The 24,799-nt window shown below is 41.8% G+C and overlaps 1 long non-coding RNA gene across 4 annotated transcripts in view; it reads right to left on the bottom strand.

Annotated features, from left to right (window-relative positions):
- Positions 1-24,799, bottom strand: part of LOC147916388 (uncharacterized) — a 321,234-nt gene that overhangs the window by 185,249 nt on the left and 111,186 nt on the right. For all 4 annotated transcript variants that reach the window (XR_015552863.1, XR_015552865.1, XR_015552864.1 and 1 more), the window contains one exon: positions 16,942-17,008. This is a non-coding gene — a long non-coding RNA (uncharacterized LOC147916388). The remainder of the gene's footprint in view (positions 1-16,941; positions 17,009-24,799) is intronic.

Genomic DNA, 24,799 nt, shown 5'->3' with positions numbered 1-24,799 from the left:
ATACCTTAAAAATACCCAGAGACCTTTTGTCAGAGAGTATTGACGATGTTGTTTGTGCTAGCTGTGTCAGAATTATCTAAGCACTTGCTGTTCTCCAGCTGATGTCGCAATGAGTGGTTCTGCTTCCTGTCCAAGAAATACCAAGGGGATCAAGAAGGCAAACTTAACCAGCCCTCAATGGGCACAAGCAGCCCACTTCCAGAGGAGATGACATTTAAGTTCAGTCTTGAGAAATGAGTTGTACAGCCAGACAACTGGGAACTGGGTTCCAGGCAGAGAAAACAACATGTACAAAGGTACAGAGGCATGAACTGAAGAATTGCAAACAGAAATATAGATAGAGGAAAGGGACACTTTACATGGTGCCTATGTGCATGTAAGAAACGCAGAGGGAGTTCAGTCACAGTGGGTACCCTTGTAGACCTTGCAGTCTAGCCAGGGAGACCCAGCTTCCATACTGGAAGCTGGCGAGTTTTAAAATGAGTAGTGAAACTCATCTCTTGATACACTAAAAATGCCTCTCAAACATCTTACCGTCTGCTGTTCCGTCTTCTCACTCTTTTCTACTTCAATAGCAGATGACAACTCAACTTGAAAAATAAGGGAAAAAAAGCTATCTACTTCTCAATATTTATTACGTTGAAAGCCAATGGTAGACTTTATATTTTTTAGTGAACATAGCATATAAAATTCTTATTACTGCCAGTAGAGTACCTTAATATAGAAGCCTAACTCAGGTGAGTGGATTTGCCAATTTTACTCTGAAGAAAAACTACCAGGGCACTTTACCCATGTATTATACCACCTTAAGCAATGACAGAAGAAATACCAAGCAGTGAGAAATGGGACTGACATATATTATCAACCACTGTATCTTAGGCACTGAGCACATTAACAGTAAACATTTATTGAATGCTCAGTCTATTTCAGGTACAGAGGTAACTGCTTTACAGGGATATTCTTATTTAATCTTCACAGCCACTCTAAAAGGAATGTTCTAGAATTATTATCCTCAGTTTGGAAGAAGAAACTGAGGCATGGAATGGTTAAGTAAGCTGAACAAGAACACCAGTGAATAACTAACAGAACCAAGAATTCACCCCAACTGTATCTGACTCCATAGAGCTTCACATTACCTATCTGAAAGCCCTACAATTTAATAAATGATTATCCTGGGGCAGAGGTATGACCCTTGACTCCCCAGACCTCACTAGTTAGAGGTAAAATGGAGGCTCACTATTATAAATATACCATACTCTAGCTTCCATTCAATTTTGTTATGAGTATTCCAACTTCCTGTGTGAAGAAATATGATCAGCCATGGGTAATTTGAGCTTTCATAAAAAGAAAACTAGGTGCTCTAGTGGCATATCTTCCCAACATGAAGAGGCCGTCTGGCTAGTGGCAAAAACCCTCTGGGACTCAGGCATCTCCACATGCTGGGAAAGAAAGCTAAATCTCACGCCTCCCAAGGAGATCACAGGAGGCACGCTGTGGGGAAGGAAACTGAATGTGGGGCAAAAGAAACATTTCAAGTAAAGTGCCTTAATTCTATTTATCTTCCACTCAGTGTCCAACCTTCACACTCCTACACTTCAACAGTGTTGTCTAAGACTTAAAAGAGTGTGAATAACTTGCCCAGGATACATAGAGGTTGGAACCAAAAATGGCAGCTACCAGCGGTTTGACCCCTTTTATCCTCTAAAGCACAGGTCACAAATCTCCACCTGTGGAATCAGAAGTCCTGAGTTCCAAGAGCATCTCGGTTGCTAATCAGTTGGCTGGTGACCTTAGGAATCACGTAACCTCACTCTAGTCTGAGTTCAGCATTTGCCAGGTAGAGATAGTAACCCCCAACTTGTCCATGCACACACTTGCTGTGAGAAATAAGTGGGAAAGAAGATATAAACGGTCTTGAAAACTCTTAAGTCCCTGCAAAATGCTAAGATCCTCTTAATGATCATTAATTTTTAATTATTATTGGCAGGTGATATAGCACATGTAAAACGCAGTGTCTAGAGACAATCACTCCAGGGTCAAACACTGGTTCCATCTCTTACCATCCTGATGGCCTTGAAAAGACTGCTTGGCTTTCTGAGCTTCAGTTTCCTCATTTATAAGATGGGGATAAGGTTGTCTATTTCACAGAATTAGTGTAAAGATCAAAGGAGACATATGCAATGCAGAGTGCCTGGAACTCAAAAAAATGGTAGATAGGAATAATCAAAATAAGCACCAGGAATAATAATAATAATAGATCATGCCTCTTCTTCCTCTGGATACACTAACCCTCTCATCGCCTATAGCAATTAATCATGTATCATTTCATAACATCTCTTGAATTACTGTTTGATATGGATAATTAAAATTTTGTTTACATTTTGTTGCTGTTGTTGTCATTGACATGCCAACTCTTAGAGGTCTATTTGATTGAATTCACTTTAACCCCAGCCGAGAAATCTAAAAATGCTTCAAGAATCCCTGCCTGTCTTTGTGTCAGTCACAGAAAGGAAGGGGTTACTGGGGATTCAGATTGCCTCTGAAGCATAAGGCATCTGACCTTGTCAGGAGCCCTCGGGCTTTTGCCAGCACTTCTGCTCTTCTCTGCACACAGCCCTCACTGGAAAAGTACTGCCTAGACTGTGTGAATTATTAATCTCATCATGACATCAAATACCTGCTAGATAAAAAGAACCAGTGGCCTCCACAAGGAGGATCTCAGAGAAAACCAAGAGCCAGAGATATCCTTTTGACTACAATCCAGATTTTCCCTGCTCCACTCTGGGATGGGGGACACCCTCACTCATTCTCAGCAGCCTCATACACATAACTCGAGCTCCATCAGGTTAAATAAAACATTGTCACTTCCTTTTGGGGCTGATCTGGAGGAAAATGCTTTAAATGACCTCCCATTCAGTAGATGATGCCACACCAACTTTAAATGAGTTTATGTTTCGAGTTCATGAGAACTGGAGTACAAGGAAGAGTTCAAGATCTTTTCAGTTTCCTGTTTTCCTTTCAAGGACCTGTTGCTGAATCTAACAGGATCAAAATCACTGGAGGGTAGAAAATTATTGACACATGGAAAATTCCAGTAGTAAGAGGTCCGTAGGAAATACATCTGCCATATTCTATGCTATTTGGCAAGGCTTTGAGCCAAGTTCTTAATAAGGCTAGCCTCTGAAAGAATGGATTTATTTTTGAGTCAGAGAGAGAAAATGGCAGGACAGAAAGATCATGGCTCAAGAGATTTGAACTCTGTAGCCTTGAGCTTTCTTTCAAAAGCATTTACTGAACACAGGTACTCTGGAATATACAGACATACTCACCAGTGAAAACAATCCACTATTTATGCAACACCTAGTATATATAAGACAGTCTTCCAGGTGGTTTATTCATAATATCTAATTTACCCTCACAGCAACCAAAGGATATATTGTTTTGTGCCCCTTTTGCTTTTGAGGAAGTTGGTGCTTAATAAGGTATTCATTGACTAAGATCAGCAGAGTTGAAATCCAAACTCAGGTTTAGCTGGATCTAAAATCCTTAAGAAACACATAATTCAGCAGAAGAGCCTGATGAGTAAACAGCTAATATCAGGGCAATACACAATTAGCAAGACGGAATCTGTAATAGCTAGAGAGTACCTAAAGCCATAGGGAGGCAGTAGAGTGAACAACTGCCCTGGTTTGTCCAGGACTGAGGGGATTCTCAGAATGCAAAGACTTCAGTGCTAAAACTGGCACCATCTGGAACAAATCAAGAGCAGTTAACCACCTCAGAGGTATATGGGGGTCAGGTACCGAAGGATGGTTTGTCCCAAGGTGACGAGTTTGACCTTTGTCCTATAAAGAACAAGATGACTGATATGAACACATAACTGTCCTAGAAAGGGGAGGGAGATAGAGAGAGAACCCTGGCTGCTGGATTGATTAGATTAGAGATGGTGAAAATGGTGGCTGGGAGGCTTGAAATAAAGAGAGAAGACTAGAAAGTGAAATATAAAGAGGAAGGAAGTTAAATAAATGATATACGTCCTTTTAGCTCTAAGACTGCGATTCTAAGACTAGACTTCTCAAACAAGGAAATCTAATCTAATCAAAACAGAAGTCTATATGACATATTTACTAAATGGACTAGGACATTTTAGCATATAATTTAGTACTTACTTGTAATGGGTTGAATTGTGTTCTCCATCCCCCCCCCAATAAAAACATATGTTGAAGTCCAACTCCTAGTATACCTCAGAATATGACCTTATTTGGAAATAGGGTCGTTGCAGATGTAATTAGTTAAGATGAGGTCATATAGGAATAGGGTGGACCCCTACTCCAATCCAAAGGTCCTTTTATAAGAAGACAGCCATGTGAAGACAGAGAGATACAGGGAGAATGTCACATGATGACAAAAGCAGACACTGGAGTTATGCAGCCACAAGCCAAGAATGACAAAGACTGCCCGCAAACCACCAGAAGATAGGAAGAGACAAGGAAGTGTTCCCCTACAAGTTCAAAGGGAACAGGGCCCTACTGACATCTTGATTTAGGACTTCTGGCCTCTAGAAGTGTGAGACAATCAATTTCAGTTGTTTTAAGACACCCAATTTGTGGTACTTTGGTACAGCAGCCCTGGGAAGCTAATACACTAGCCAAATTATATCCAAATTTTGTTTTACCAAAAAGAGATAGAATGGAAATAAGACAGAATATAAATACTCTGCTAAGAAACTTCTAGGAAACAAGCTCGAAGTTAAGTGATTTCTTGGGACTTTTTCAGTGAATCATCTCAACAGTCCTATAACAATTCAGTCATAGATGAGAAACTGAGTCTCAGAAAGAGACTCCTTTGAATTTCCTAAAAGAAGTAACAAGGAAGCCAAGGCAGTGGGCCAAAGGAAATTGAAGAACTTGGCAGAGCTCTAAGCAATTTACAAAACATGAGAAAACACAATCTTGAGGGTACTGGGGTTGGGGTGGTGGGAGAACAGGCAGAAGAAAGGCTTCTTGCCCTACAGCTCTGAATCACCAAAATGTGATGGCATCCTTAACAGCAGGACTCGCCTCTCATCTTCCCTTTGGGCTCTGGGACACAGGGGGAGGCAAAGACAAAGCATGTTTAGAGAGAGTTGAGAGTGAGGAAGTCATTTTAGAAGCTTTTGGGGCCTTACAACAACTTTAGGAAGGCACTTTCCTAAAGTTAATTACTTTCTGGATGAACACCTGATTAGAAATATCATTTGCAAGCCCCAGCTGCCATGGATGTCTCCTGTTTTTAAAGTAGATGTTCAAATAATGTTAAAATTCTAATATATATCTTCATCTCCCTTGGAAAACAGAACACTGATTATTTTGGGCCTCGGGAAGTTGGGATCCAGTCACGGAATTCATCATTACCCTTATGTAATCTAGGAGAACAGGGAACAGATCGGATGAGAAATCTCAAAGGAAAACATACCGCCCACAAAATTAGCCTGAGTCATTGCTCCAAGTGAGAGGCTGAGTTTAAATCAGGGATAATTTTTAAAATTTCAAACAGTGACCCCTTCAACCTGGTGATGAGGCTATCTGAGCCAGTTGTTTTTGCCTGTGTGTTCAAAAAGTACTTGCTGCAATATTCACGAGATGGAAAAAAGGCACAGGGCCAAAGGCCAGGAAACAGGACTTCAGGCTCCACTGTGTGACTTAGGTACGTTATGTATTTTTGTCTCAGTCTCCTCATCTATAAAATGAAGTTTTTGATTCTGATGTGTTTATCTCTTCGCTGGTTACCCTTCCCTGTCAGTCACTCCCTCATCCTATCCATCTTCCTTCTCAACTCCCTCTTTCCCACTGCCATGATGAAGAGAGAATGTAAGTTGAGGGGTTGGTGAATGAGCTTGGACAAGACACAGGAAGGTCATTCATTCATTCATTCATTTCACTAAGCACTCACTATATGTTTAAATCAAATGTTAGGCTTTGGGGCTAAGAGAACGAAATATCATCCCTGGCCACTAGGATCCCATGGTCCTGCTGAAGAGAGAGAGAAATAAACGTTTAGTTACAAATGAGTGTTATAACCAAGGAAACACTCAAGATGCAATGTAAGCAGGTGTGAGAAAGCATTATCCAGTCTTTTTGGGTCATGGAAAGCTTCGCAGAGGAGGCAAATCTGGGGAAGAGAGTGGGATAGAGAATATTCTAGAAAGAAGGATCACAGAGCATAAGCAAAAGTTCAGATAGTTAAGTATATCTGCAGTTTTAGGGCATGTTGCTGAAGCAGAGAACAAAGGGTCAAATGACAAAATGCCTTATAGGCCTTGTTAAGGAAACAAGGACTTAATCCTGGTTTGCATGTGGAGCGGAGAGAGGCCATAATCACTTTGTGAGTGCTGGCATATCTAGCAGTGAGTCCACATCTGTCATATCCCATGCATGAAGGACACTACTCAGAAGAGTGGTGAGAACCATCGTGTGGAACTCCAGAGGACTTGAACCGAAGGGTAGAAACTACAGAAAAGCAGGAACCTTTAACAGTCAGAGCTGCTGAGTTGGTAGAGGATGCCTAGGGTAGCAATAAATTCTCCATCAATGATTGGTCTATTGCTTGCTAGAAATGTATCATAGTTGGAAAACATAAGCCTTAAAGTCCTTTCCAAACCAACGAAGCTTAACTTTTCCTCCCAGTGGACATCCTTTGAGTCATCTATAAAAGAGAACACAAGACATAACTGGTGATACTTTTGACAGTTTTCACCAACAATCTTTTTTATAAATTCCTTCTTCCCCACTTACCCCAACATGAGCTCAATCTTGTGAAACTGTCTATTTGATAAATTGTATTTATCAAATAATAGTTGCTTAACTTGATATTTAAGGAGCACAAACCAAACAACAGTATTGTGATTTAACTAGAGATTTCTGAATATTGAAACTGCCTTGAAGTCTGTTATCTGAAGACTCAAGCTTGGAAACCTCCAGAGAAATAATCTCCAAGTTTCCCTCTAGCAATGACAGTCTCTGACTCCAGGAATTAGAGTGACAAAAAAGAAAGAGAAGTTGTATCCCCTTTAAGATTTTGAAGACATGCTCTGAGGAGAGAAAGCAGAGGTGTGCATATGTGTATCTCAGTGAGGAGGGAAGTTTGGGAGGGAGGATGGCAAGAACAGTCTAGAGTAGCAGGAAGACATGAAGTTCTGTGGGTGGAGCATGGGGTGTATGAGTGTGCTGGTCTGGCTTAGAAAGTCTGTGCATCTTGGACTTGCTACTCATTGCCTTTGATCAGGGGTGAGTGCTTCACTACTCCGAGGCTCATTTCCTCTTCTGCATATTGAGCCAATGATTCTTAGCTTGAAACTGCTGCTGTAAAGATTAAACTAAGAATTGTATGTAAAGCAACTATCTATGCTTGGCACACAGTAGGTTTTCAAAAGACAATAGTAATCATGAAACAATGATGGTTTAATCAAGAGGTTTAGACACCAAGGAGCAGTTTAATTTGTTTGCTGTGCAGAAAGATATGAGTCTTTATTGCTCTAATGACAGTTAGATGACTTTAGAAGCTGCCTAGGGATAGTGTGCCGTTGTCATTGTAGATAATAAAAGCAGAAATGAGAGGAGAATTAATGAGGAAACCAGACAAATTCAAAATGCTGGACAATAATTTGCCTGGACCGCATCAATGCAGGGGAGGAAAGGGATGATGTAAGTGTTTATTTCTAACTCTCCCTCTCTGAGGATGCTGATTGTTTTCAGTCTGGCTTCTGCTTTTAGAGCTCCAACACACCTAGACTCCAAACAGCCTTCCTTTTAAATCTTTTGTTGCTATTGTTGTTGGCCCGGATCCCTAAAGCACCTGTGTGCATGTTTATTTTCTTGGTACGTGGAAAGGAAGGTGATAGTCATATGCTCCCCAAGAACTAGGAAATGTGGCAAAGAGATTGTCCTCCTAAGAGTTAAACCAGAAAATCAGTCCAGTTAAAATGAGATATGCAAAGTCCCCACCCAGAGACAGAGTGGGCCCTAGGCCAGCAGGATGGGGGCTAACCTCAATGAAGATGTTAAGGTATCTAGAGAAAAATTATTTTGCTCAGAAGGAAACTGACCAGCATGGAAACATAGAAAAAGAGAACCATGGAGGCAATGGGTGCAGCCTGATCAAACCCTATCCAGGGTTGTACTAGCTTATCCAGTGCATTGAAATCTGTTGTGGATGCTGAACACCTTGAGAACAAACCCCTGAATTCCTCACATGGCTCATGAGACCCTACATGATTTAGCCTCAGCACATCTCATCCCACACCTCTCTCTACCTCACTCATTCCACTCTCGCTTTGGCCTTCTTGCTGCTTATACAGTGGCTGTTCTTTTGGTCTGGGATTCTCTTTTCCCAAATTTTGCATGGCTCTCTCTCTCACTTCATTGCTCAAATTTAACTCCACGGTCTCTCCTGGACCACCTTATTTAAAATCCATCCAACAGAGAGCCAGGGCCTGACAACATGTTTGTAACTTGTGAAATAACCAAACATTGTCCTGAGACCTTTGAAAACAATGAAAAAAAATTCATGTGCAAAAGCCAACAAATACCATGTCAAGAAGGGCTGGTTTAAACAGTCAAAAGAGAGATATCCTCTGCACAACATAAAGCTGGTGAAATACTCAGTCTCGCAGACTGCAATGCTACAGTAATATTTCCTGAAAAAGGAAGAAAGTCATCCAGAAGAAGCTTATTTATTGGAGCAGGGTTTCATAGTCATGTATCTGGCTTGCTAAAGCAAGTGAGTATCTTCTAGAATACTTATTCGCTCTCTTCTTTAAATGTATTTGTGAAATTTTTAAATTATTTCCCCCACTCCTCATTTTCTGAGACCTTCATCTTACCAATTGAGGTTTACAAAATCATGGATCTTTGAGAAAGGGAAAGTGATAACTCTGTTTCATTCCAATTTGGCAAAAGCATCCCCAACAGAAGATGAACATATCAGACTATCTTATGATGTCACTACACTCTCAAATCCAATAAATATCCTTTGCTTTGATTGTATTCTCACTAAGCAAGGTTCTAATTAAGACTTGGCTTTTCACATAGGTCTCCTAAGGAAAGAAAGAACTAGAAATATGGACCTGAACTTTCTGTCTTCCTATGTCAATCATATTTCTCAGTGTTAATCAAATACATAACACAAGTGGCCCACTGAGTACTTAATTTGTGCTTTTGTATTTTTTGTTTGTGTCTTTAGCTACTGTAGCGAGAAGTGCACTGGAGCACTCTGATGGGAATGGGAGGGATAGGTCTGTGGGTCTTTACATCAGCAAAGAATGGAAGGAGAGGTTAGGATAAGAACTTTTTGGTTATCAGCTTCTGGGCCTTTCCGAATTACCATCTGGTTCACTGTGGACCATCTCAAGAAATGTGAAGAAGATGTATGTGTGTGGATGTGTGTGTGCATTTTACTGGTCTAAAATTTTCTTTGGGGAGCCAGAAGTGGGAGGAAAATGTGGTTGGGATTCTGGTGGATCCTGTGAGACTTTGAGAAGAAAAAGAGTAGTCCATGTTCCAGCATGATGCCGCTGAGGAAGTGGAGTTTGGAGAAAAATGGCCCTGAGAGCCACAGTATTGGGGGCCAAAACTCGGGGCACCTGTGGTCAAGCTTGGTACAGAAAGAACAAAGATCCTGCTCTACAGGACCCTGAGAGTCTGAACAAGGAACTGGACAAGTGAAACAATCCTGTGGGTGAAGCTTGAGCCAATTCTAACAATTTGAAGATCAAAAATGGATAGTGATGCAAGTATCCTGATAATATAAAGAACTTTACACCTGTTACAAATGAATTGGCATCTCATGCACCCTTCTCTGCCCTCACTCAGCACATAGCCAACTCTGGATTTTGATTTAGCACACTGCAAGACCAACCCTGTGGTGAAGAACACCACGCGTGGACGTCCTTGTGCCAACTGCTGTCCAGCCTCTGGGAATAACACTCACTGCTCTGTACTCTCTTCTTTGAAACTTCAACTAAAGGCCAGGGCCAGTCTTAGAACCTATACAAATTAATATAGTTTCTAGGAGTATTCCCCCAAATTTACTCCCTATTTGTTCTGGAAATGTTTTTATTAGGGAAAAAGGATCTCTACTCCAAAAACAAAAAAAAAAAGGTCAATAAACTACAAGGTAGGTGTTATTGACTCCACTTTATAAGTGAGCAAACTGAAGCTCCGAAAATTTAAGATAATTGTCACTGCCCCTCACCTAGCAGGTGACAGATTTGAAACTCAAACCTGAATACCCAAGTCTAATGCTGTTTCTACAAAACTAAGTCATTCTGCAGTCGTGAGAGGACTCGAATATCACACAAAAGCACAATCCATTTACTCTTTTAAAAGTGGCACCTACTGTGTGCCAGACATGGTGTTAAGTCCTAGTGATTAAAGTCCCAGTTCTGAATCATGTGGTTGTTCTGAGGTGGAGGGAAGAATCCACCCCAGGCTTACTCATGGCAAGTGCTATGGGTTCTTCCACGGGGGTGGGAAGATGGAGGGAGAGGATGGAAAGATTCTTCAGAGGAGGAAGCTGGATTTCAGACAAAGACATGCAAAGCAAATAAGGGCATAGAGGTTAACAGAGGCTGTGGGCAAGGTCAAGGAACAGCAAGCTGCTTGTTCTACGTAAATAAGGGGCAAGTTCCAGGAGTGAAGAGGTGGGAGAAGATTAAGCACAACCTCAGGAGTGAAAACAGAATGTCGAGTCCTTGGAACTTCTAGGAACCTTCCAGAACAAAGACAGGATATAAAGATCAGGAACTCTAAAATAGTAGAAACTTAGCTGCTTCTCTACTGCTGGGATTCTCATTATTTCCATCCCTTTCCTTGCAGGAAATGAAATTAAAATCCTTAATTCAAAAAGATCCTGTGGGCTCATCCTTGGCAGCACAAAAACAGGGAGCTGAAGAGACTTGAGCTGAGTCAGAGAGCAAACTGGTATGTGGCCGCAACCATTTTGAAGAAGATCAGAAAGAAACTGAGTCTCTGGGGCCTGTGATAAGAAACCAAGATGAGCACAGGAAGTAGATCTGGGTTGAGAGGGAGCCCTGGGGATGAACAGTGGATAAGCCCAGGGGCTCCTGGATAATAAAAATAACTCCTACTCAGCCCACCTCCTGGGGCCACTGTAGAGCTGGGAAGAGATAAAAGGAGTGAAATCACTACCCATGTTTTTCTGACGATGTTCTCTCCTAGGCTCTGGGCTGGGGACTGGGAATCCTGCCATTAAATTCCTACCTCTGAACGCTAGTGCTTTGTTTTCTAATCCAGCATTTCTAAAGCCTTTCATCTGTATTTCTGGACTCAGCCTATTGCCTTAGCAGAGCCTCGTTGGCTGTTTAATGATAGTCTAATGAGGTCTCGGAGAGTCCTAAAGTAACGCTTCTGGCCTGCAGCTTTCCCTTTAAGGAGGGGCCTTTGAATCCAGGACTGCATTAAGTATGAATCAAGCTTTCTGTCTGTCTGTTGCACACAAGTGAAATCCACCTCCATATCACTCGTTCCTAGAGGGGATTTTCTCTCTGCATTACACCTGCAGAACACCATCCTCTTTTCACCAGCAAGCCTGGGTACACGATTAATATTTTAAGCCTCCCTGGTTCCACTTTCCCTAGTTTCAAAAGTGCCTGAATGTTGGACTTTTAAAAAATGTATTTATTTCCCAATCCAGACTGCTGAGGAGAAATTGCAAGTAGAAGGCACAGCCATGGGGGCTGAAACAAATCCAGGCAAATCTTTATATTGCTTCTGCAGTCATGTGGGTTTTCTTCCATTAGCATCTCAGATGCTACTTCTCTTTCCTGCTGACCTTCATTTTCGAAGAGAAGAGAGAACAGTTTTAAGAGGGCATTATATCTTTTCCTTCCAAAATGTAGACTTGAAATGTATGGTGGGTGTTCTCAGCTCAGTTCAGAGAGAAATGTGTCTGACTTCCCCTCCTGTCCTGGGCACCACCGTCCTCCCCATCTCAGTTCCCAGGAGATTCCTCTAATTTCTCCCTCTTCTGAGCTCCCTCCTTCTCTCCAGGAAACACTGCTGAAGTTTCCCCCACAAAGCTTCTTGTATTCGCCTCACGGATGGCTGCAGGCACCTGGTTATCTCCCCACCCGCAATCTCCTTACAGCGTGGCTCTTTTGCTCAAGAAGCAGAAAGAGCTTTAGAAATGGAGGCAAGAAAGGCTGGCTGCACACTCCAGAATCTGGGATCTGAGCACTTATATTCAAATTCAGCTCAGACAGTAATTCCTAAGCTGGGGTATGTATGATGATCACGTTAAGCTTCAATTTCTTTACCTGTAAAAGTGGAGATGGTAATAATAGCAAACAAATAATAAAGAGTAAATAAAAAATAAATGAGAATACAGACAAGACTCAAATGTCACAAAACGTGGGCAATCTATTACACAGATCTATTGTGCACATCTATTGCACAGATGACTGGAGTTTGGGAAACTGTGGTCTGGAAAGATGCTCTCAAAGTCCCCTTCCATCTCTCAATTCCTAAGCATTGATCCATATCATAGATAACTATTTATTGAGTGATCATGTCTGTGTTGTGTAATAGAGACACCAAGAAGAATGAGGAGCAGTGTTTGTTTTTGTGGTGTTCACAGTCTAGTGAGACAGACAAAGCCACATGCAGCTACAGGAGAAGCTCTGGTCACTGCCATCTACTTAGCCAAGTAGACAAGACAATGGAAGGTCTTCTTTCACTGGGAAAAGTATACTGATTCGTTCTCAGAACACATTGAATGTTTGCATCCAGTAGACTCCTCTCTATTACTTCATGTGCTTCTGCCCCCACTGACATTTGATTGAACACCACTTGTATTGATTGCATTGAATTGAAGATCTCTATGTATTGACAATGTATGATGAGTTGGAATGGTGAAAACAGGTATAAAAGAGCAGATGCACCTGACTTCAATGAGCAGTGCCGCAGAGAAGGGCAACAACAGGACTTGAAAGCCGAGGACACAGTACAAGACTTGGTACTCCCTGGTAATGTGAATTTGGGCAATGCACTTGACCTATCTGAGCTCATATCCCCATTTGTAAGATGGAGATAAGCCTACATGCCTGTCAAGAGTGTTGTGAGAAATAAATGAGATACTGTATGAGAAAATATTTTATAGAGTGTCAACCTTCTTGTAATGTTAGTTTCAAACCCTGGTGTAAAGAAGAGGCTAAAGAAAATTCATGGAAGGAATGAAGGAAAGACGTGAGGGACGGAAGGAAAGGGAAAAGATAAGATACACATGTGGCATGTTTAAAAACTGATAAAATAGGGAAACATCTGCCAAGGGCTAATAGGCTACAGGACTTATGAGAAGGAAGAAATGACTGAGGACTAATAGGATCAGGTTTTCATTTTACCATTAATTTTAAAATATTGCAGTAATTTTAAGTAGGGTGAATTTGTAAGGAATGATATCAGAGATGAGGAGACCAGTTAAAAAAACAGCGGCAATAGTCAATAATAATAATCTGAGGCAATGTCAATTGGGATGGACTCAATTTTATTGGAGCAAGACTAAGGAGGAAGACATTTCAAAATCAAGGAGAGGGGGAAGGCGCTAGGAAAAATTTCCAGATTTCTCACTGGGGCAGCTGGATGGATGAATGTGTCATTTAACTAGGACAGGAAATAATTGAAAGAAAGAAGGATTGGGGAGGGAACGGTGAATTCAGTTATAGACATGTTGAGTGGAAGATTCTATAGGACAGCCAGGTAAAGACATCAGTGGGTAGCTGGAGACAGAGGTCTGAAGTTAGAATCACAGATGTGGGGTTGAGATCATCCCCTGCCAACTGTGTAGGATAAGAATAATAAAAGTAGGCTCAAGACAGAACACTGAGAGCTCCAATATATATATATATATATATATATATATTTTTGTGTGTGTGTGTGTGTGTGTGTGTGTGTGTGTGTGTGTGTGTGAGGGAGATCAGCCCTGAGCTAACATCCATGCTAATCCTCCTCTTTTTGCTGAGGAAGACCAGCTCTGAGCTAACATCTATCGCCAATCCTCCTCCTTTTTTTTTTTTTCTTCCCCAAAGCCCCAGTAGATAGTTGTATGTCACAGTTGCACATCCTCCTAGTTGCTGTATGTGGGACACGACCTCAGCATGGCCGGAGAAGCGGTGCCTCGGTGCGTGCCCGGGATCCGAACTCGGGCCGCCAGTAGCGGAGCGCGCACACTTAACCGCTAAGCCATGGGGCCGGCCCTCCAATATTTTTATATGGGTCTAGAAAGTTGTCTTCAAATTAGACAATTCATACGCAATTGTCAATCATAGTTTAAAAGCACCGAATCTGAGTCAGATTGTCTGGTCTCCAATCCCACCGGTTATTAGCCTGAGTAAGTCAGTTTGACTCGCTGAACGTCAGTTTTGCCGTATGTAAAATGGGAAGACAAGAAGAAGCACCTATTGAGAGGACTAAAAGGAGATAATGTGGTTAAAGTGTTTATCCCAGTGCTCAATTCATAAACACATAAATGTATAATAAATGGTAGATGTTTTAAGGGACTTTGGGGCTAAGAATTTCATTCGTGTTTTAAGATTTTTTTCTATTCTCTGAATGCAAGTCACATCCCAGGCCACCAGTCTAGAAAAAGAACACTGAAGAGTGTGTCATTTCCTCCTAGACTGGCCATTGAGCAGCCTCCAGCATCCCTCCTCTCCTTTCCCCTCTCTTGGCAACACTCCACCACCTCAGGCATCAACACATGTTCTCATTGCTAAAGCTCTCGGTGTTCTTAGCCTCTGCACATGCTGATCTAAAAGGTCCATGGTGGTTCCATTGGGGCCCCAGGCAGGAGTGTCTGCTGCTTCCGTAGGGGCCTGCTGCAGAGCACCCCAGCTCAACAGACTCCTGGTCCCAGTGAGCCAGAAGGTCCACCCCTGTTGTCCAGGTACTCTGCCACTTCTGCTGCTGCTGCTCCTATCTCTGCCTCAGTTGCCACTACTTGCAAGCAGTGGCCCCATTACCATTGCCTTTGCCTTCCAACACCCCTGGGATTTGAGGATTCATTCATTCATTCATTTAAGAAATGTTTATTGAGTTCTCAGTATGAGCCAGACACTGAGGTAGGCATTGGAGATATTGCAGTGAATAAGACCTGCCCACAAGGGGTTTATTACCTGGGGAAAAATATAGTAATCAACAAAACACATGCATCAAACAATAAGATAATTTCAAATAGCTTCAAATTTCAGGTGATGAAGGAAATAAACAGAGAGATGGGATGGGATAGCATAGGATAGGATAGGATAGGATAGGATACGACAGGACAGGAGAGGGGAGGACAGGATAGGATAGGTCTGAGATGGATCTTTGACACAGTGACATTTAGCTGAAACTTGGACCCCAAAAATATTGTGAGAGTGAATGCGTGGAAAGGAGGAGGATGAGAGACTAGATTTTCTTGTTTGAGCAATTATTAAAGCCAGGCACGTTGCTGGATATCTTCTTAGATTTGCATTTCTCATTTATAACTCTCTTTCTCCCTCTCGAATTAAGCAAGCTGAACAAAAGAAACACTCTCCATCCCCTTTCCAATGAGCTACAGAGAGGAGGAAGCTTTGAGTTATTTGATAGATTTTTCTGTTGCTGCCACTCTAGGTGGCTCCATATTTTAAGGTGTTTGATGAGTGAGAACATGAGGTTCAAATATACTACCATATAGAACATGAACTAGAAAAATTTCTTTCCTCCAACTAAAATCCACAGTAGCACTTTTGACTAGTTGGAAATAATATAACAACCTTTCAAATCTGTGCAGAGCTTGACAGTTTGCAAAGTGCTTTTACAGATTTGATTATATTTAAGATCCACAGCCACTATGTGAAATAGTATTTTCTCTAATTTACAGATGAGGAAACTGAGGCTCAGATAAATCACATGATTCTCCAAATATGACACTTGTAAGTGATTAAGCTGGGATTTGAGGCCATTGCCCTTAGTCTTTGGGTATATTTTCTACCACTGCTACTCCAGGGTGTCTGAAATAATGTCAGGTCTATTTATGACACTGGGTCTGTCCTAAATTGCTACCATTGGCTTTTACTCAGCCATAACTTATGTTGTCCATGTTTCCTGTGGTTTGGCTGCCCTGAGGGTAAAAGTTCTACTCTCCTGGCAGTCCCAAGATGGTGTCTAAGCCTCCCTCTATCCAACTCCTCTGCCGTCCTTAAGGTTCCCGTGGGAACTTTATTCTTGTGTCTCATGAGCAAAAGACTGGCTTCATCTGCCTCTTCCTCTGCTGGTCCAGAGAATGCAGCTGCTGCTGAGGGCTACCACCCCTATTGGCTCTGACACTGTGTATTGGAACCTCTGTTCCATGCCCACCTCATGTCCCACAGTGTCAATGCAAGTTACTCTAGAGTGGAGAGAATTCTGCTCCTCCTTACATCTCTTCATGTAGGCCTCCCAGCCACTCTCTGGTATGGTCCCACTCTGAGCATCTCTGTGTTACAGATGAGGAAGCTGAGATGCAGCAAGGTTAAGCCATTCATTCAAATCCACATGAGTAGTAAATGGTAGAAGGAAGATTTGAACCCAGGCAGAGCCCACATGATTGACCCCCATTCTCCCCTGTCTCCCTAAGGGAAAGGACTCAGCCTCAGAGAACAGATGCAGGTGCACAAGCTTTGTCTAGCAACAGCACCTCTGCCATCTAATAAGGCACATCACTCAGACTTATCCCTTGCCTATCCTCATGGACTAACGTCAAAATGCCCAGGATAAAGAAGTTGCAGATAAACAATTGAACGAAACAAATAAATAGCACTCCGTCATCAAAACATAAGGGATCTGTCTTCACGCAGACACACACACACACACACACACACGAGTGGGGTATTTGGAACACAAGGCAGCAGCATTTTAGCACTCTGCCCCATCCTGCCCAACTCACCTGATGGTGTGTCTAGGGAGTCAGCATCTCTCCAGCCGTTGGCACAGAGCATGGTCCATAGCAGTCACTAAAAAAATTATTCTGAGTGAATAAATAGAATCTGGAGTGTTTAGATATTAATGTCTTACTATTGGAGCTTTTGAACTAATTATTCTTTAATCACACATATTCTAATAAAAGAGCAATGAGTTTTAAAGGCAAGAGTCAAGTTTAGCATAGACCTGGGATCAAACGTGACCTCTCACAAGCTACTTAATTTTCTGAACTGCCACATACCAAATGGCAGTGGAGGGCTGGTAATGTGACGAGGATTATGAATGCAGCTAATCTCCCAGTGCCGCGTTAGCCCGGCACAGTGGACACTGAATAAATGCTCATTCCCTCTTTCAACTTCTTTATTGGTAACTTTGACCCTCCGTGACTGCGTCTTCTCTGACCCTTCAAGGTATAAACAAAGGGAAATGCTCCTGGGGTCAGGACACCTAATCTCAGTACTGAATCTCTGGGCCATCAGTTAAACTATTCAGGCTCATCTCTCACATTCTTAATTACTAAAATAAGACAAGAATGGTATCTTAGCATGTCTGTGTAAGGAGGAAATTAGACAATACCTCAAGGAGATATAACAAATCCCATTTGTCAACAGCACTATTGACATTTTGGGCTGGAAAACTCTTTGTTGTAGGGGCTGACCTGAGCATTGTAGGATGTTTAGGAGCATCCCTGAATTCTACCCACTAGATGCCAGTAGCACCTCCCCTCCCAGTTGTGACAGCTGAAAATGTCCCCAGACATTGTCAGTGGCCACCTGGTGAGGGGGAAGCTAGACAAATGGTGGGTATTATTATTGGACTTTCTCCAGCATAGAATTAGGATAAGGGGTATATGATCAGCGTTGTGGAAATAAGTGAAACTCCTGTGACGCCTTCTCTTTCGGTCACTTCCACCCTGTTACAGGTGGGGGTTAGGACAGTAATGCCTTACTTCTAATACATGTGTGACAGACTCCGGTTTTCAAAGTGAATCACATGTGACTTGGCTCCTCCTCTCTTTGTTTTAAACAAAAGTTCTTATACATCTTTTATCCCTACCTTTCACTTACAAGCAAATTTATACTCCATTTAGAATAAGAATTAAGAACAAAACACACTACTGAATAAAGATTGAGTCCTCATCACATTTGTGTCCATTTCCACCTGAAGACTGGCAGGAATCTTTCTCACTCCCACTCCCACACCCACCCTAGGCCTCAGGCTCTTTCCATAGCCTCTGGAATCTATCCAAAAACAAAGACTTCGCTGTCTCCCCTATAACTCTTCCTTGTCACTGTTCAAAGCCTTGGCACTGTCTCACACTCTCTTGGAAGTCAGCTCTTCAATCCTACCAGCCCCAGAAGATATTCTTACTCTGCAGACCTGTAGATTTCTGGTCTCTGACTTCTGTTTAACCGTCTTAGCAGCATCAAGCTTTCCTTTGTCAAAACTGAGAGGCCCTGGTCCAGCATTTCCACTTCTGGGTATATACCCAAAAGAATTGAAAGCAAAGTCTCAAAGAGATATTTGCACACCCGTGTTCATAGCAGCATTATTTACAATAGCCAAAGGGTGGAAGCAACTCAAGTATCCATCTACGGATGAATGGATAAACAAAATGTGGTATATACACACAGTGGAATATTATTCAGCCTTAAAAAGGAAGAGAATTCTGGCACATGCTACAACATGGATAAACTTTGAGGACATTATACTAAGTGAAATAAGCCAGTCACAAAAAAACAAATATTACATTATTCCACTTATAAGAGGCACCTAGATTAGTGAAATTCATAGAGGCAGAAAGTAGAATTGTGGTTACCAGGGTCTGAGAAAAGAGGAGAATGGAAAGTTAGGGTTTAATGGGTATAGAATTTCAGTTTTGCAAGTTGAAAAAGTTCTGGAAATTGGTTGTACAACAATGGGAATACACTTAACACTAGTGAACTGTACACTCGAAAAACAGTTAGGTTGGTAAATTGCATGTTATGTGTATTTTATCGCTATTAAAAATAAAATTTAAAAAACACTGAGGGACCTATGTCCTCTCCCCATCTCTACAGCCTGGATTCTACCACCTTTTCAATGATTTCACATGTCTGCATTTTCCTTGTACTTGCTCATATTTCTCAAAGGTATATGGAAATCTTTTCTTCCTTTCTGCATGATCCTTCTTTGGCCTCTAAAATAGGAAGGTTCATTCTCTCCATGTCCTTCTATCCTCTTCTCACCAGGAGGTAAGACTTATTTTAGTATAGGGTTAAAGCAATGGGTCTCTCTCCCTTTTCTTCTCCCTCTCTCTTTCCCAATCCCTAACTCTATCTCTACCTCCATCTTCATCAGGCCTCTATTTCCTACATCCTGCCCCATGGGATATGATTTTTCCAAGCCCTGCATGGGGTGTCTTAGTTCATTTCAGCTGCTTGTGTCAAATTCTATTGTCCAATTCAAATTTTGCCTGAAATAAATCTGACTCCTTTTTAATCGTCATCTAGCTCCTGGGGCTATTTTTCAATTGGTTCAGAACCCACAGAGGAGGGGCTGTGATTAATTAGTGCCCTCAAACTCAATCCAAAGGTCTAAAGACTCTTAGAGCATTTTTTTGTTTTGTGTCAATCTTGAATAACATGAAAAGCAATAATCCAAACTTGATCCCCAAATTACATAACATATTCCACTATATAAAGATATAAGGACCTTATTCAACAATTCTGCATGTGATTGCCCACTGTCTTAGCATCATTTGAAGTTGTCATCTCACTGAGAGCATTGCAGGTCCCTTTCACAGCTCCAAACTCTGTGTCAGATGCAGAGTGGAGCTCCTGCCTGTTTACTGATTGACTGATTGTTGTTACAACACAAAAGGAAAATGACTGTCTAAACGCTGCCATATGGCTCATTCTTGACTTGGGCAGATATCACCTTCAGTAGCTGGCAGCATGATGAGGCAAAAAGAATGAGTGACTGGGGATAAGGAATATCTCATCTAAGTCAGTTAGATGAGACATTCATCCAAATTTGATGAATTTAGGCATCAAAACACTTGGTAAATCACTCACCCTTTTCAGTCTTTGTTCCCTTGTCTATAAAATTAGGGTCTTTGCATTGATGTCTAGGCTCCTTTCTACTTCAAACATACTCTTAACTCTATGGTTCAATTGTATTCTCAGCCCAGTATTAAGAGATTAAGGCAGAAACAACCCACCCGGCCCCTCCCCACTGACCCCGGCCCCCAGAAGTGTCCAGCAAGCATTTTCCTTTCTGCAGGCACTGGAAGATCCAGCAGGCTGTTGAACCGTGATATCAAACTCCAGTCAGATGATCCCCCACTGGGTTTTTAAATCAACATGGAATGGTTCTGACCCAGTGTGAGGGTGGGTGAAACTGACAATCCAAGGGTGGCTGTGGGAGGTGGCCCGAGGAGCACTCTTGATAATCAAAATGAACAAAGATGTTCCTTTCATCAAGGTATCAAAAATAAATATAAGCCATGGGTTGTTTTTGAAGGAACAACATCTGACCCTGATTTTTTTCATCCCCACATTCCACTGTTCTTCCCTCCCTGGCTTGGCAGCTTGCCACAGGGGGAAGTGAGCTGCCTTGGGTTATAAGCTGTCAGGCTCTGCATTTAAATATTACTCACCCAGCTCAGTTCAAGGTACAGGTCAGCCCGTAGTATTAAGTTAAGTACACTGGGAAATACATTATCTTTTGGGTCACAGGGGTACAATTCAGTGAACAGCAACAGGATTTCCTGGTTGATAGATGATTCCACAAGAGGTTATAGCTCACCTGCCCTAGAAATAATAGCAATAATCCTCTACATTCATATTCCACTCTGGAGTCTGTGAAGGATTTTCACATCCATTATCTCCTAGGATGTTCTCAGTGGAGTCAGCAGAGCATAGGAGAAGGTTAGACACAGGCTCAGGCGCCCATTTCCCACTGTTCAAGCTGGGTTACCTTGGGTAAGTCATGTCAACTCTCCGATCCTTGAGTCACTAACTGTAATCAGGAAATGCAAATAATGTCTGCCTTGTAGGGGAATCAAGGAGATCAAGTGAGGTGATGTTTGTGCATATGTCTTTAATTAAGTGTAGTAAGAAAGAACTTATTAGATGTGTTCTGTAGAAGCAAAACAAACAATCATGATAATAAGTTCCAGTTAACTTTCTAAAGCCTTAAAAAAACACAAACACAGTAGAGCTAAAATAGTTTTAAAATAGTCCTCTTCTTTTTTTTTTTTTTTTGGTGAGGAAGACTGGCCCTGAGCTAACATCTGTGCCAATCTTCCTCTATTTTTCGTATATGGGACGCCACCACAGCATGGCTTGATGAGCTGTATGTAGGTCCGCAACCCGGCAGCTGAAGTGGAACACGAACTTAACCACTACACCACCAGCCTGGCCCCCTTATTTTTTCTTTTGATTGGCATTTATTCATTGGATATCTTTGCATGATAGCTATAAAGCTTAAGCTCTCCCTTCCAGGAATTTGGAAAATTAAGATATATAGGGATATAGCTATGGCTACGACTTGAGGTGAAGAATAGAAATGGAGAATAGAGGTCAGTCAAGCAAAGGCTAGGTGTCAATGACTGCAACAGACATGATGCCATTAAAGAAATTGCAAGGAACAAGATTACACTGCACTACAGTACTAAATAAAAGAGCTACCGTCAATATCCTATGAGGTGGGGGCTGATAGACATATCTTCTCTCTAATCCTAACCACTACCCTGCAAGGTATTATTATTATAATTAGCATCATCCCCATTTTAGAGAAGGGAAAACTGAAGCTCAGGAAGGTTAATTAATGTGTCCACAGCTGGTAAAGCATCAGAGCTTGGGCTCACAACCATGTGTCTTAAGCCAAAGCCTTTGTCTATTGCCCTTCACTACGTAGCATGTCTTCTCAAAGATCAGAGAATAAGGGATCCCTGAAATCAGATTTTTTGCTGGACCCTGAAAGACCAAGAGAGGGAGAGAGTATGAAGAAAGCCATTTCGGGAGGAGATCACAGCATCAATAAATTATGAATATATATCTTTGGAGATATTGAGGAGTTCAGTCTGGCTAGAGAGACTTTTGGTAGTGGCCTGATCATTACCAGAATTTCTAACATAGTCTGAGTTCAAACCTCCTAAAGACCAAGTGGACAGATGACTTCTTTTATTTATTTTTTTATTTCTTTTGTGAGGAAGATCAGCCCTGAGCTAACATCCATGCTAATCCTCTTCTTTTTTTTTGCTGAGGAAGACCAGCTCTGAGCTAACATCTATTGCCAATCCTCCTCCTTTTTTTTTTATCCCTAAAGCCCCAGTAGATAGTTGTATGTCATAGTTGCACATCCTTCTAGTTGCTGTATGTGGGACGCCACCTCAGCATGGCCGGAGAAGCAGTGCATCGGTGCGTGTCCAGGATCTGAACCTGGGCCGCCAGTAGCGGAGCATGTGCACTTAATCACTAAGCCACGGGGCCAGCCCGACAGATGACTTCTTAAGATTCCCTCCTCAAAGAGCACCCAGCTCCCTGCCCCTACAGCCCTCCCTGCAATCCCTTCAATCACTCTGTTGCTTCCAATTGCCTCAACTGCTTCAGACCAAGACCCAATGCAGATTTCATATTTAGAATAAGTACTTGTTTATTCATTAAATAATGAATGAGACCATCTTATGGTACACCAGCACTCTGCTTTGGTTTGGTTTGGTTTCCATCTTTACCTCTAGGTCTGCAGTAGCAAGTTCAAATGCCAATGTTGGGAGACCGCCTCCCCCCCGGCCCCGATCTCCTGCTGAAAAATGTCAAGAAGAGCATTGTGTTTCCAAGCTAGCGACAGCTGGGAACCAGCCAGCTTTTCTTTTTCAGTTTTTTATGTTAACTTTGATGCCCTAAGGATGATTTAGTATGTAAGATTCATGTATGGTAAGGTAAAATTACGGAAAATTCAACAGAGATGGACAAATAAGGATAAGCATGATAGGGAGAAGTGGTACAAATGTTCTAAGAGATAGTAAATATATGCACATCTACACTTTTTTATTAAAAAGAAATACACTATTAATAAGCAGAGTTAATGGCATCCACTTGCATCACTAGGGTACCCTGGCTGTAAACAGGTGAAATTGACTCTTTCTAATTTAACAGAAGCATTCTAGTTGCCCAGAGACTCAAACGAAGATTTGACTAATCAGGCTTTCGGCCTGATGAGCCAGGGATACTCTGAGCATTCATTCATTTTTTCATTCCACAAATATTATTGAGCACCTGCTTTACCTGGAATTGCTCTAGGTGCTGAAAGTGTAGTAAGGAAGGAGTCTAAGATGTGGCTACAAAAGCTAATGGACACCTTTCAGGACACAGGTGCTAGACCCTCAAATTCCAGGGCTTGCCGTCTGTGTAAGGCTCTGCTCAAGTTTCAATTCCCATGAAAGAGTCTGAATAACCTAGCTTGGATCAAGTGTCCACCTCCTGGGCCAGTGTTGGCAGGGAGGGGAAGAGGGAGATTTTGTGAAGAATCCCGCCATCAACGTATCCACAAACAATGAGGAAAAAGTGTTACCCAAAGGAAAAGAATGGTGCTTTCACCAAAATAAGGGGAAAAGGATGCTGAACAGGAAAAAAAATTCTTGTGTACTCTTCTATCTCAGAGGATAAAATGAGATCATGCATATGAGGACATCAGCACAGTCCCTGGCACAAAGTAAGTGCATGATCAATAAACAATTAACAAGAAAAATAATTTTAAAATTCATCTTCTATGTGACTAGACATCAGAGAAAGTGAAGTAATTATGCTGTTTTTTTTAATCTACATACATACAAAGTGTCAAAAATAAGTTAGATTTAAATTATTTATGAAATTTGGGAGAGCATTAATAAAAGTATCTGAAATGAAGAAGTGTTAGTCTTGTTTTTCCATGTGCTGGTTAGTCTTCACTTTGATTTGGTTCAACATTTAATTAGGTACATACTACATGCCAAATCTTTAGAGCAATGTACACAGATTTAAGTGAAATCTCAGAACACAATAACCTAGAGTATAAACAAGTAAATTATAAACTGGTCTGAAAACTACAACATACTCAGAATGGTTAAAAGAATGGGGGCTTCTGGCCTGAAATCACACTATTAAGCACGTCTAATTGTGTGCAACTCTATTGGGGCAGAGCCCTCCTACTAGAAAGGAGAGAAAGTTTCAGGCCAGTATTTTGTGGCTTCTGGAAGAGACGTTTTTGAGACCAGGGCAGCAAAGTGACAGGCACAGCTAGTTTTGCCATCAGCTAGAACATCAGCTCTGCTGTGTCTTTCACAAAAGAGCCCCAGTGTATCTTGTCATTGGAACAGGAAGATGAAAAACTCTTGCCTACTATTTTCTCGCTTTCTAAGAACATATGAGTGAGTTTTCTTCTGAGCTGGAGAGAGAGAGACTACGAAGGACGACTGTGGAGAAACACATACTCAAGCCTCTCCATGTGGCCTGGGCTTCCTCGTAGCACCACAGCTGGGTCTAGAGCAAGGGTCCTAAGAGATGGCCAGGTGGAGACCACAGAGCCTTTTACGACCTGATACTGGAAGGCATGGAGAGTCACTGTTGCCACATTCTATTCAATGGAAAGGAGTCACTAAGTCCAGCCCATATTCATGGACAGGGTAATCAGACTCCACTCTTCAGTGAAAGAAATGTCAAAGAATTTGCAGACTTGTTTTAAAAACCACCACAGTCCAGCCTCTAGTTGCATATGTTTGCATTTCTCCTACGTGAAAATTACCTTCATTCTCTCCTGAGACATGAAAATTACCTTCATCAGAGACATCTCCCCCCTCC

The sequence above is a fragment of the Ceratotherium simum genome, chromosome 8 (genome assembly GCF_057802395.1).
Source record: "Ceratotherium simum simum isolate JZ-2026a chromosome 8, ASM5780239v1, whole genome shotgun sequence".
NCBI classification, from domain to species: domain Eukaryota; kingdom Metazoa; phylum Chordata; class Mammalia; order Perissodactyla; family Rhinocerotidae; genus Ceratotherium; species Ceratotherium simum.
This window is presented reverse-complemented; position numbering and strand designations above follow the sequence as displayed.